Raw genomic sequence first — 14,329 nt, forward strand, 5'->3', positions numbered from 1 at the left:
CGGAAATCGGGGGGCGTGGCCGAACGAAAACCCGACGTATTCGGAAAAACCGCCGCATTTAAAAACCGAAAAAGTGTCGCTTGCGAAGCGCTTACCTTCACCTGGTCCGAGGTGGTGCATTCCGGCGCGTTGAGATGACTTTCAGCGCAGCAGCGCCACCTGGTGGACGGCGGAGGAACTACCTTCATAAATCCCGGCCGGACCCGAATCCAGAGCAGAGAACGCGCCGCTGGATCGCGAATGGGCGAGGTAAGTAAATCTGCCCCAATGTGTTGAGATAGAGGTTGGCACTACCGCTGCTATCAAAATTTAAAGGCAAAGACACTGGTAGGCAAATGGGAAAATGAGGTAGAAGATTCGTTGTGCTCAGCGAACAGAAACAATAGCAATCCAAAAAGAAGACAAAAAGTCTGCGTCACTCACCAAAATTTCTTCTTTATTTCATATCAGCCCTAGGACAGGGAAGTGAATAGCAGGAGTTCGGTTCGTCACTGTAACTGTGTACCTGCTATTCACCTCCCTCTCCTATGGCTGATATGAAATAAAGAAGAAATTTCGGTAAGTGACGCGGACTTTTTGTCTTCTTTTGTTACAGTTTATCAAAACATATACTACCTCAGAGTGTACATAGTGTCTTATCTGCAGGTAGTATATTATAGAGCAAAAGAAGGTGAGCAGATTGTACCTAATGTCCTATTTGCAGGCCTCATGTTATAGAGCGAGTGAGGCTGAGCAGATTGTATAAAGTGTCCCATCTGCAGGATGCATGGTATAGAACAGAAGGAGCTGAGCAAATGGCTAACAATGTTCTATTTGTCATCTACACCGTATAGAGCAAGAGGAGCAGAGCAAATTTTACATAGCGTTCCATCTGCCAAAATTATGTTATTGAACAGGGTGAGATGAACAGATTATACATTTTACTTAGTGGCCTTTCTGCAGCCAGTATCATATAGAGCAGGAGGAACTGAGCGGATTGTAAATAGTGTCCAATCAGCAGGCAGTATGTTATAGAGCAGAAAGAGCTGAGCAGTTTATAAATAGTTTCCAATCTGTAGGCAGCATGTAACAGAATAAGAGGAGATGAGCAAATTGTACATAATTTCCTATCTGCAGTTACCATTTATGAAGCAGAAGAAGCTGAGCAATGTGTACATACTGTAGTATCCTACCTGCAGGGATGAGTTATAGAGAAGCTGGAGCTGAACTCATTGTATAGTGTTCTATCTACACTGATAATTTACATATTTGCCCTCTCCATGCTAATTAGCTCATGGGAGGGGTTATACTCAGTGATTGCTAGCTCTTTCTTTATACACTGACATATAGGAAAGGCTATTTATGATAGAATTACCCAACATGCTTTGTAACGGTAGAGAGGTTTCTCAGAATTACCTCCATGACCATTGCAGTCCAACACTGGAGGTATTTCTCAACTGTAGTCATACCTTATTTATAATCTCTTCAGCTCATCCTGTTCCATAACATACTATGTAAAATCTGCTCCGCTCCTCTTGCTCTATAACATCCATATGATAAATAGGACACTTTTAGCTGTTTTCTCAGCTTCTCCTGTTTTATAACATGCTACACTACATACAATCTGAATTTGAGAGTCCACTTTATAATATGAGAATGGATTTAAGTTTTTGGGGAAAGGCAAAACATTGTTTTCTACTCATTCATTGGGCGCTGCCTCCCCACGACCCCTAAATGGAAATGGTTTAAAAAGTCTGGCTAAAAGTTCCTTTAGGATGTGATTGTCTTGCATCCTGACAATCCTGTCTGCCTGACTCACAAGTCCGCACTAACAATCTGTAATGGACCTAATGTCCCTATAAGTCAGCATTGCCCACTACAATGTCATTCTGCCCGTACCAATATCAGCAGGGCCATGGCTGCTCGTACGAACACTTCCATGTATGTCAATGGCTGTACAGCACACGAGCTGTTAACCCACAATCACTGACAGCCTACACTTTATTTCAGATCTTACAGTGACACCTGCAGTTTATCAGTATTATTGGCCGGATGAAATAAAAGGAAAAACCTTTATATAGTGAATCTGAAGGCTCAGACATCAGGATCATTTGATGGACAGACCCTGGTGCAATTGTCTTCGTACTGTAAAGCTCTGGGGTAACTTTTAGTTACGCTGTTGTAGCACAAGTCAAAAGTTTTCAAATGGATTGTAAGTTTTTCATGTAGAACTGCTGCATATATGACATTAAAGTGTGTAACAATATCATGGGGGTGTATGGCCTTAAACACTGAATTTTACTAGACAAGATTCCGCATTTACGGATTGATTGAGAATTAAAAACAACTAGAGACATAAGGGGAAAAAGGATTTGGACAGGTTACAATTATATGTGTTTGGTCGTTTCTTAGAATGAAATACTTTCCACTAGATATATCTAATAACCACTTATTTCCTTCTCCATAGGAAGGGATAATCTGGAGAAAATGAGACACTACTATCAATAATATGTAGAAGTTAGAGTCAAAATTGTATCATGCCCATGTGTCTATAGATGGGCAGTGGCATAACGAAAGAGCAGGGCCCTCACTCCTATTGTTCCATATGACTGTTTGTACTCTGTAATGTAATATTATATTTGTATATGTCCCCTATGATTAGTAAAGCGCTACGGAATATGATGGCGCTATATAAATAAAGATTATTATTAAAACCTCTTAAATGTAGCTGAACCCTGCTGGAACCTCAGCTAGAGACCTGGAGAACCCCTTAAAACCTTAGAACAAGATTACTGTAGTGGCCCTAAAATCCAAGCAAAATGTCTAAACTATACAATTCTGATAGTCTCTTATGTGCCATTATTTCTTCTCCCTAGAGAGTCATACATGGTTAATTAGATAAATGGACTCTCTCTCTCTGAGTGTGCATTCACATTTTTGCTTTTTCAGATACACTTTTTGATGTCCAAACCAGGGGTGAAGTTAAAAGAAGATTGGAGGAGTGCCGTAACTCTGCTCAATGATACATTTATACCAGTTATGATCCACCCCTGCTGCTGCTTTTTTGGCTTCAAAAGTGTGAGCGCACCCTGAGCTCTGGAACAACATAATTCTTTAGAGGTAAGAAATCCTGACAGCTGGGTACCTATGTACAAGAAGCCCTCTTCTGGTTCTTGGTCAGGCATTTATACACCTATATCTAATGTGGATGAGGCTGGCACTTATAGGGTCATATGATTTCACATGCACCATTATGCAGGCTACATCCCGGAGGCAGCGACAAAGGGACATATGGAAATGTTGCATATAACTATGCAATGTGAGTGTACCTCTATGTGACTTCACAATTATAAATACATCTAAAGCATCTTACATATATACTTGCCATCCAAAACAGTAAAGACTGTAAGCAAAAAAACATTATGTTCCTTTGCTTTACTTCTTATCTTTGTACTGGGTTGGGGGTTGGGTGGTAGTTTATCAATTTTTGTAGCCATGGTGCAAAAAGACCCCTTTTTGACTACAGTATTTTTGTATTCATTAAAGAACTGTAGTCTATTTGCTTTTATGTATAGATATAAGATACTGAGAATCCACAGCTTTAATCTGCTTGCCCAATCCTACGCCAATTGCGATAGCCCAGAATGTAAAATAAAAGACTTTGAACATAGCTAAGAATATTCTTCTATTGTTGGTTCCTGCTTTGTAATTGGATCGTGTGCGGTATAAAGAAAATTTTGTCTTTTTGTCTCTAGCACTGTGATTTACCTGCAGAAAATAGAGGGAGAGCGCCGCAACTCGCGTCAAGTAAATGTCGAAATGATCTAAGTCTTTAGGTAACTTTCTAGGATTGGGTCACCTATATGTTGCTTATGGTACTGACCTACTTTTCAGTTTTCATGAAGGGTAAAATACAATTTTTTTTCAAAACTTTAACCTTTGGTTTGACTGTAGTTTATTTTTTTGGTTTGAGCATAGATGTGCTCCCGCAGTATGCAAATTCCTTTATGTTGAGCGCGTCTGAATGAATAAAAAAAGATTCCTTTGTAAGTTCCCTCAGTGTTCTTATGAATCCCAGCTCAGTGGCAGATGTGCTATGCTTAATGGCGCATATACAAGACACATTCTCTAATCCCTAAATGAACTTTTCTCTAAATATATACAAGATAAGCTTTATAGACTCAATTTCGCCACAAGGCTATTAAGTCTACCAGAACTGAATAGTTAAAACAAAACAAAACCCATTGTCAAGCACCTGTTCACAAAATTCAAAGTGTGGAAAATAAAACAAAAGCGACCTTAACCCAGATCCATCTTTTCCTGATGGTCTCCCGCTTTAAGATCTCCTATGCCTAAGAAATCCCCTTGTTATATGTCTCATTCTAGCATGAAGTTCTAATGGGGGAAGAGGGGGCTTTAAACAAGGCAAGACTAGTGATTTCAATGCTCAACTTGATTTCTTCATATTACCTTGAGGGGCACTGCAGAAAGCCTAATATATAAAACATTGCACATAGCACACCAGTAAATCATTGCATTAAGATCTGTAATACTGAGTGGATAAACTACAACAAACTTTGCATAAATCAACATTTTACCTTGTGTATACATAAGGAATAACATTGTTTATAAGAGTTCTATGAATTGTGCATTTATAGCAGTTTTCCCCTCAGCAGGCTCCATCTCTAATTCTTAGTTTTCCCTGAGCTGACCTGTACAGACTTGCTTCTGGCATGTCTGCTATAGATTGCACTCAGAAAGTAGAGTAGAATCTATTCCATATATGACGGAATGGTCATATAAAGGGTATTATAGAGAAATAGTGATCAATACTGACATAAATTAAAGCACTTGGAGTGAGATAGAAGTGAATTATTTCATCTATGGTCCAGATATATTATTGTGTCTGTTCCAGTTTTTTGTCCACATATTATCGACTTTCAAAGGAAAACTGGCGGAAATGTTTTTCCCCTTGCTGCGCCTATTTATATTGCACACTTACTCAGGTTCTATGTGAGCTGTCCTTATTGTAATACACAATTGTAGAAGAGTCACCTGAAGAGCATATGTATCACGTAGGGTACATGTACACGTACATTGGGGGACATTTATCATAATTGGCGGTCCATGCACACGCCATATGATAATAGCCCTGTCCACCCGCCGTAGCAGATACATTAAAAAGGCTTAGACCTCTTGATGTATCTGTCGGAGCGGCTACATCAGGTCATAAAAACATTCAGAGGTGAATGTTTGGAGGCTTTAGTGAGCACACAGGCATGGGGCAGGAATTATCACTCCTTCTCTGGCCCTTCCGCCTTCAGGTCTCCTCTACGCTACATGGCATGGAGTTAGCATAGTCGGCACAGATGGCATACAGACATAGTCCTGCTAATTACTTTAGTACTGTGTGCAGACTCTTAATGGTTCTTATATTATATTTCTGAGCTCTGCTAAATCGGTGGAGCACAGTATGACTCATCCTCCTCCCTCTCTCTGTCTCCGTCAATATGTTGGGACTTTGAGGAGAGAGTGGGTGTCGTCAAGTGTGTCACCTAGAGCATTGGAGGAATCTGTGTATATACGTAGAGGGCAGCATGCTGAGAACAGGGAAAGGCTGCAGTTTTCAAAGTAGACAAAGACACATGTACATATACATGCAGAAGTACATCTTATAGAAGTGATTTGTTGAAAAGCGGCCAACTCCTTAAAGAAAACTCCTATTACTGCCCATGTTTGGAGATTGAGCTTTCCCATACAATTCTATGGGAATTCAAAAACAACATAGTGTCATCCATGTTACGTTCATTTTTGTGGATCAGTTACCCTTTTGTGGATTTTTGTGACCCTTTCAGAGATTGGAACACGCTAGAGAAATATCCCAGCTTTTCATTTTTTTGTGGGTTCACAACAGATCACAGCTTAATAACACATGCATCCATTGCTTGCAGCCATTCTAGAGGATACTGCTAAAAGATGAAGTCTCAGTTGTTAAATGGGAATAAACATTGTGGTCGAGCTTCAAGCATTGCCTGGTCTTATCACCTCAGCCCCATCATATTTCATGTGAAGGAAGGAAAGTGACGTCCATTTTGGGTATAATAAAATTTTACTATAACAGAGAGGTAGCTAAAGTGAATTGGGAAACTTCTATGGCTCGCAAACATTGGGGGAGACTCATTATGCCTTCTCCGCCAGTTTTCTGGTACAGAAGCCACATAAATCTCCCCCTCCCACCAGTTTTCCTGTTTCCCCAACCTGCAAGCCACTTTGGGCATGTCAGGGAGCGGGGCGGGCGTGTGGTATCGGGCAAGGGCGAGAGCCCCTGGCCCGCCAGACTTAGTATAGTCTCCGACAATCTTCTGGTCTGAACTGGCAGAGTTTGCACCTGTATTTGCTAAGAGGCAAGAATCTCTTAGTAGATATGAGCGTCAGACCACCAGCAGAGACTGGTGGTTCAAAACACCAGTCCAAATTCCCTCCATTGTTTCAGTGGCTAGTATATGGTCCCACATGGCTGTGGTTTCTGAGCCCTTGTGTATATGCCAATTGCCAAAGGTACAAATGACCTATGTCCTATTCCCATGTTTGCAGCTAGGGAAGTCTTTTCTACTGTCAGTATGACTGGACCTCAAGTCTGCTGTTTGCAGCTCGTGAACGCATATGTTTGTGTTCAGGTAGGAAGTTCACCGCAGCACAATATGATGCCGTCTGAGTACAATATCTACATAGTATTGCTCTAAGATGATTCGTATCACTATCCAACCACAAAGCAGTAGAGATAGTCCGTTTACATAAATTCGGGAGGGTATTGTAGATTTGTAGGCTATATATAGAATATTTAGGGTAGAGCAATGTATCATGTACTACACAGCTAGTTAATGATACACCAGAGAATGAGGAGACTCCTCTCTGGGGATGTCTACCAGAACCAAAACACTAACACCATACATTATTCATTCTAGACTGGTCTGACTGTGCAGCATACATAGGTACAAACCCAGTTTAGATCCTTCCCAGGGATTACAAATTAGACATGTTGTATACATCACTGCATTAAGCACGTCTGTACATTGTAAAAATGTTCTGCACACAGAGTGCAAGTAAAAAAGAAAATCAGTTATTATAAAATAATCATATTTCAATGAATTATTTATTTAAATATCCAATGTGATTGAAATACACACTTTTTCCTAATATTGTCAAAATGAAAATCCAATTGATATCAAATATACATAAAAGGGTCAGGTCCTATAAATCCAGACTATCTTGGCTATACACAGGCATAGAGTGAGGCTGTGTTCACACAACGGGGGTCATTTACTAAGGGCCCGATTCCCGACGTGTTACCCGAATATTTCCGATTTGCGCCGATTTTCCCTGTATTGCCCCGGGATTTTGGCGCACGCGATCGGATTGCATGGACCCTTAGTAAATAAGCCCCAATGTGTCTAAAAACACATGTTCGCTGTAGCGTAAATGTATGCATTTTGTAAATAGGAACATGTATTTCCCTGCGAAACTTAATGATAATGGTTAACAATAAAAAAATACATGTTCCTATTAACAATATTATGGTGTTTTCTGATTTTTTTCTCATACAATTAAATCGCATAATATGGACAAAACCTCAAAGGGATTTTCACGACTAGTAACTTAATGACCAATCCCTATCAGTACAGAAACTGATCAGCTGATTGAACATGTCATGACAGGTCATTTAAGTAAACAATGTTCCAGTCCATGAAAAAAGCTCTGTCTGTCTGCAGTGACATTTAAGGGGCAGTGTAAATCATTACATGCTATTTGTTCTGCAGGGTCTGGGTCTGCGCCAATAAATATTTTTCTGTCTTTACTAGTGTGAACACTGGTCTATTACTTTCTAGCAGTATTGGTTAATTTTAGACCACACCCAGATGTCTCTTTTCTGGATCACTAACAGTTAACTTGCTCTAATGGCCAGAATCTTCATCCTATTAGTGTTTGAACCCCGATTCAGACATCAAACCTATCCGCATGGCTTGGTATAGTTCACACTTGTCCAAGCTTGCGTATAGTCTGCCTGCTTATATCTGATATATACCCCTTTGCTTGTCTTCCTGGTTATTTGTTACTTTGTTGACCTCTAGGTTTTTGACTTGTCTTTATCTACTCTTCTTATTGATTTGTTTGTCTTGCCCTCATCTATTGTTACTTAGGGTTAAGCAAGGACTGTCGCCCAGTTACTGGCCACCACCTAGGGTGGTATTGAGTAAGTAGGTAGGGAAGGTCTGATGTAAGTATTCTGTTCCCAAGCAGTCCCTTATAGTCTATTTCTATTTTTCAGTTGTCTCAGTGTCTAGCTGCTATCATGTCTGCCATATACATACGCACACATAAAACACCAGAGAGTCTGCTCCTCGACTATCTCACAGGATCATTGCAGGATCATTTATATATCATAGAAATGCTGTCCCTAGTTATTTTTTCCTTCACTCAGCTCACTTCTGCTCACTTCTTGATCTTGCGACACAATTTGAAAGTTAAATCCTGCGCTCAGTCCCAATCTGTCGGAATGTCCGGCGGCACGCCCCCCCTATATCTGTCGCATGAAATGCAGTGCAACTGCGACACAATCCCCAGTTAAATACCTGTCACAGCGGCACAAATCCCGAAAACACCGGAAAATCTGACGAAAGTGCAGCCGCGATCCTTAGTAAATAAGCCCCTATATCTCAATCTGCTCAGCTTCTCCTGCTCTATAACAGGCTTCCTTCAGATGGGACATCATGGACAATCTGCTCAACTCTTCCTGCTCTATAATATGCTACTTGTAGACTAGTTAGATTATTTCTGCAGATATCTGATTCTTCCCTTTTCATCATCAGAACATCTCAAAACCTAGTACAATTCTTTGAGGGCCTCTGTTCCTCTGTTCCCAGCTCCTCGGCAGGACCACTCTATGTACATTATTACATTATATTACATGTATGTGATTATAAGTTGATGGAAGAAAGAACATGGAGTATTAGACCTTCAGTTTAACAATTCAAAAGTATAATGGAGACAAAAATAACCATTAAAATGACAATTTCTTACAGTAGATGAGGAAATCTGTAAAGTAATTTCTGCTTTAAACATTATGAACCAGAGATGATTTGTGTCTCCTGATTATCAGAGGCTCCAGATTGAAAACCTGGAAACAAAATTGCTTATTTTTCCGTCATATTTTATTGGCCGCAAAAGCATTCGATTTGTTTGCTAATTAGCCAATACCTCCCAAGTTCTAAGGAAAATAAACTTTAAAAACATCTTATTTGCTGCAAGGAACAGAACCTTTGATTTACTGGTTAATTTTATATTAAAATACATAATTTAGACTAGATAGGTAGAACTAGCTGTGAAGACCAATGCAGCCGCAAGAGTCATAGCAACGCTGGAGGTATTACCTTATTATTATTTATAGACCACCAAGAATAGCATGGTGCCATACATCCGAAAAGAGGGGTGTCTTACACTCTATACACATCATTTCACAAGAGTGGAGGGAGGACCTTGCCCATGAGCGCTCACTATCTATATGGGAGGGAAGATGGAGAAATAAGATGAAGGAGCAGAGCTATAGGTTAATCGTGTACTCCAAACAATTCTAAAGGTTCTGGCACCTGGGGGTGGGGTGGGGGGGGCAGTTTTATGTGTTTTGGTAGAGAGTGCCAGTAAATGGGGGATGCAGGTGAGAAGTCCTGGATCCAGGTTTGAGAAGAGGGGCTAGTACAGGAGTGCAGCAGAACATATTTCTTTGGATTTGTGGCCCTAATTTTTAAAGACCATAATAATGAACTAGGCTGCTGGTGGCACATCAGTGGGTAAGGTGATGCTGCTAGAAGTTATAGATGGACTGTGGCTGGTGGTTGTGAGGGGAACTTATGTTGAGAGCCCGAGTGAAGTTTTGCACTGAAGCCCATGAGTTGTCGGCTACAGTTCTCCACGAATCCAAGGGTCACACCTGTTGGATTTAAACATCCAATTTTTTTTTTCCAACAGGTGGGTGGAAAGCACTTGCCCAAATATAGGCCAAGACACAGATGATCAACTCACTACACGGATACACGGCAAACTGCTTCCACTTCATCCAGCAAATTAAGAATAGCACCGGTACCTGTATGGATTTGGAAACCATTAAATGTTAGGACATGTGATGACTACTGTTATGTTGTTTTTAAATGTTTAAAAAGAAACAAATAAGAAGCAGGACCATCAGTGTTGTTGTGTCCATAGTGCTGTCTAATAACTCTCATTCTCACATATTTACGTCTATATTTATTATAGTTATTATGGGGGACATTCATCACAACTTGTATGCAGTTTTCTCATGTACAAGTCCTGAACAATGTCGGACATTGCAATTATTTTCCCCTTTATGCCATCTCCACACCATGTGGGCATAGACGGACATGGCCAGGGATGGATTAAGCTGCGCCTGTGCACCCGCTACAGCCAGCGACCATTCGAGCCTGTCGCTGCGAATAGCACGATTGTACACCAGCGCAGCCGCCCTGCCCAATGCAGTACCACACACTATAGAATGAATTACTCATACATATGTGATTTCTTATAGGATGCCTGCTATGTGTTCTTCTGTCTACTAACACAACCATAAACTTGCAAATGTGCCGTAATCTATAGTATATTAATATTTAGACAAGCTTTTACTCGCTTTTTTTTAATTGATTAAATGTCGCTTTAAGAACTTGTCCTAAAATATCCATATGTATACGTGCGGATCACATACAAATCTAGACAGCACATGGCCAGAGAGTCAGTTGGAAAGAACGAGTAAAACAGCAGTGACATATGGAGCGCAAGAAGCGGATGCTCCGTGAGCGCTGCCATTCCTTGATTGTGGCTGAATAAAATTATCAGCCAGACCTGTGGCTGGATTACTGAACGCCTCCGTCCATCTGGGAATGTCTTTTATTCCAACCCTGTCATCCTAAGATTATTAGTATTGTTTTCTAAGGCATCCTTCACCGCAGAGGGTTGGGGTTAGGGTTCTGGGTACCCCATGGACCTGTATCTCTAGGTGAGAACTTAACGACGGTGGTCCGGGAAGTGCGGAGAACAAGGCTGGGAATTATTATTCATGAACCCAGAAGCTCGGTATTAATAGAGATACTGAAGGCTTGTCGTTCCTCCTGCTCCTTCTAACAGTCTTGGCACAGTGACCAGGCACTGTCGGCACTCTGCTGGAGGCGGCGTTCTTGGCTGTGAAAACGGGGCATGCCCTCTGTCACTCATGGAGAGGAGCCCTCTCCAACTGTCTCTTTTCAACAACTTTATCATCAATCTCATTATTAACAGCTTCACTGCAGACAGAAAATGCAAACAAGGGTTATTGCCTGTGCCAAATTTCCAGAACACACAAGACACCAGGCACCATACAATGTGAAATTCAGAGAGGACGCTGTGTGCCAGATAAGACGAGATTTAAAGGAAATGGGAAAGTGTTTTTTTTTTTTCTTCCTTTAGCTGCTTTATTAGAATATCCATTTTCTCTTGCCTGGGGCCTTCATTTAGGAATAATCCAAAGCTCCAGCTGATTCTGAAAATCAATTTTAAAACTTGCTCTCTAAGAAAGTTCTAAAACTACCCTCTAATCCATTCCTGTATCAGCCTCATATTAGTCAAGGATACATGATCTAATATACCATTCAGCTTTAATAATGCCGGATCTTTATGCACAAAATCAAGGTATTTTATATGTTTTAAATGCCTGAGGAAGGCGAATTATTGCCGGAGAGAGCTGCATGCAATATCCACATAATTGGCTCTGATGAGCAGATTCAGAAACAGCGGACAAACAATGGATTAAGGAAATTCCTCTAGAGTCACTTACTTCTCTTTGTCATAGAAATCTGGCTATTAGAGGCAGAAAAGGTGTACAGATCAAGGGCTGGAAGCTTAGGTGAGAATATAGAAGCCATAATAGAAGAAATAATAAAATTAAGCAACAAGCAATAAAAAGCTTTGTTTGTTAAATCTTTAACGCCCCCTGTGGACAGTGGCCAGAAGGCTGCACAGGGATTTAATACCCTCTCTCACTGAAGGAGCCAGCAGATCAGTGGATAACAGGGACTTCAGCAGATATACTATAATTCTGTATTCTACCTGTGGTGAAGCTGTAGAGGAATTAAAGGACATCTACCACCAGGATAAGGATTGTAAACCAAGCACACTGACATATTGGTGTGTGCCCCCTCTGGCAGGATCCACTCTTCTTGCATAGTTTATAAAACCTTTTTTTGTAAAACAAAGTCCCAACAAGCTAAAAGAAGCACAGTTCCTGCCATAGGGGGCACACACCAGTATGGCATTGTGCTTGGTTTACAATCCTTCATCCTGGTGGTAGATTTCCTTTAAGATTGGTTCCCTTATATGAGCACTATCTCCATCAGAGAAGTAATGAAGCGGCAGTGTACAGTACACGTGCGACTTGCAGCCCTATACTTGGGGTTGGTGGGGGTCGCAGCTTCTGGACCTCCATCTATCAGCAAGTTACAGTATGTTCTATCCTGTTGATATGTCTTAACTTCCCTAACTGTGGATTCTTACCTTCAAGAGACTTGTCTAATAAAAACAGATGTGACACCCTAAAGTACAGATCTGGGATTCTGTCTGACCAGAGGTACCTACCTCCATGCCTATTTGTAAAAAAATAATTGTAGTCGCCCACATGATTTTCTTTACTAATGACTCCCTAATGTATACTGTACACAGGGTCCACGCTGCATATTCATCATATACACTAAATGCTTGCAAAAATGGCTCAAACCTGGCTGATATACAGTACGTGTTTCTATAAAGTACTGCTACTATTAAACGGCACATTATAATATAAAGCTATTACATACAATACATGCTAGGAGCCTGAATACAAAGTACATTGTAGCTGAGGAATATGTCAAGAGAATTCTGTGCAGACAACTTAGGCTGAGTTCACACCTGCGATCATCAGGCTCTGTAGTGGATTATAATATTGGTGGTTTGGGCTGTAGCCCGGGGCTCAAACTTTTCCAAACCACCCACCAAATGTTATACTCGGAAGGACCTTCACCCATGAAATCCTTGTACATGTGTTCCTGCTCTCAATGTACTCACGAGCCATTTCAGGACCTTTGAAGGCCCCTCCATTCCCCAAAAAGCTTGATTCCAGTACCATGTGTAGGAAGTGAATCCCAGACGTGTATGGGCTATAGTATTCATACAGCCCAGGACCCATGGCAGTCAGAATCCTCCCCTGGTTACATATTCCGTTATAATACAGTAATCCACTCTTTTTCTGCTATTAATAACGGATCTGTCCTTTAAAGTCAATGGGGAACGCAGGGTAAATCTGAGAGCAGGTTCATCATATGTTAAACAAAATTGAAGAAGCGATATTTGTCTCGACAATTATTTGGCCAATACCTGCTTCCTGGCACAAAGGGAATGATCACTCAGCCAATCACTGACCTCAACAGTGACCTGTCTAAGCCAGTGATTGGTTGACTGGCATTTTGATGTGTCAAGAATGACTAGAAAAGTAGAAACTGGCAAGAGATAAGTACAGTGTCAGAACCAGATAAATATTTCCATTTTTCTGTTTCAGCCCATTAGAGCCAGCAAGTAAGGACCCACTTTACAGAACCTCTGGTATCTGTGCGGAAATGTAATGATTTTCATGCTTTGAGCGTTAGCCCTTATTTTATCCTCCTCCTAGGGATATACAGGCAGTCCCCGAGTTATGTACAAGATAGGTTCTGTAGGTTTGTTCTTAAGTTGAATTTGTATGTAGGTCGAAACTGTTTATTTTATAATTGGAACCAGCCAAAAATATTTTTTGGCCTCTGTGAATTCTTAAAATGTTGGGGGGTTATAAGAACCAGGTATAACAATAAATCTTAATTACAGAGACCTGTGATAAGTGTTATAGCTGTTTATTGTAGCCTAAGGATTAAGTACAGTAAATTACCAACATCCAGAGGTCCATTTGTAACTAGGGGCCGTCTGTAAGTCGGATGTTCTTAAGTAGGGGACCGCCTGTACATAACAATAAAGAAGCAGCCAGAGATGTCTTGTCTGTAATGAAATGAGCGGAGCCCTGTATTGTATAAAATGCATAAGACTATTCCATAATGCCTCGCGCTCTCCACATCGTTTCCACATCTCTCTCTTCAGAACACTCATGTCTGACCCATTACCAGACGCCTGTGGTAGCACGGTCACCTAGCACCATCTTGTGGACACCGCGCTACTTTTACATTTGGCAGCGAGTCTGAGCTCTCAAAGGCAATTAAAGAGGCTTTACACTAGTGATAAAAGCTGGAATACT

The sequence above is a fragment of the Engystomops pustulosus genome, chromosome 7 (genome assembly GCF_040894005.1).
Source record: "Engystomops pustulosus chromosome 7, aEngPut4.maternal, whole genome shotgun sequence".
NCBI classification, from domain to species: Eukaryota; Metazoa; Chordata; class Amphibia; order Anura; family Leptodactylidae; genus Engystomops; species Engystomops pustulosus.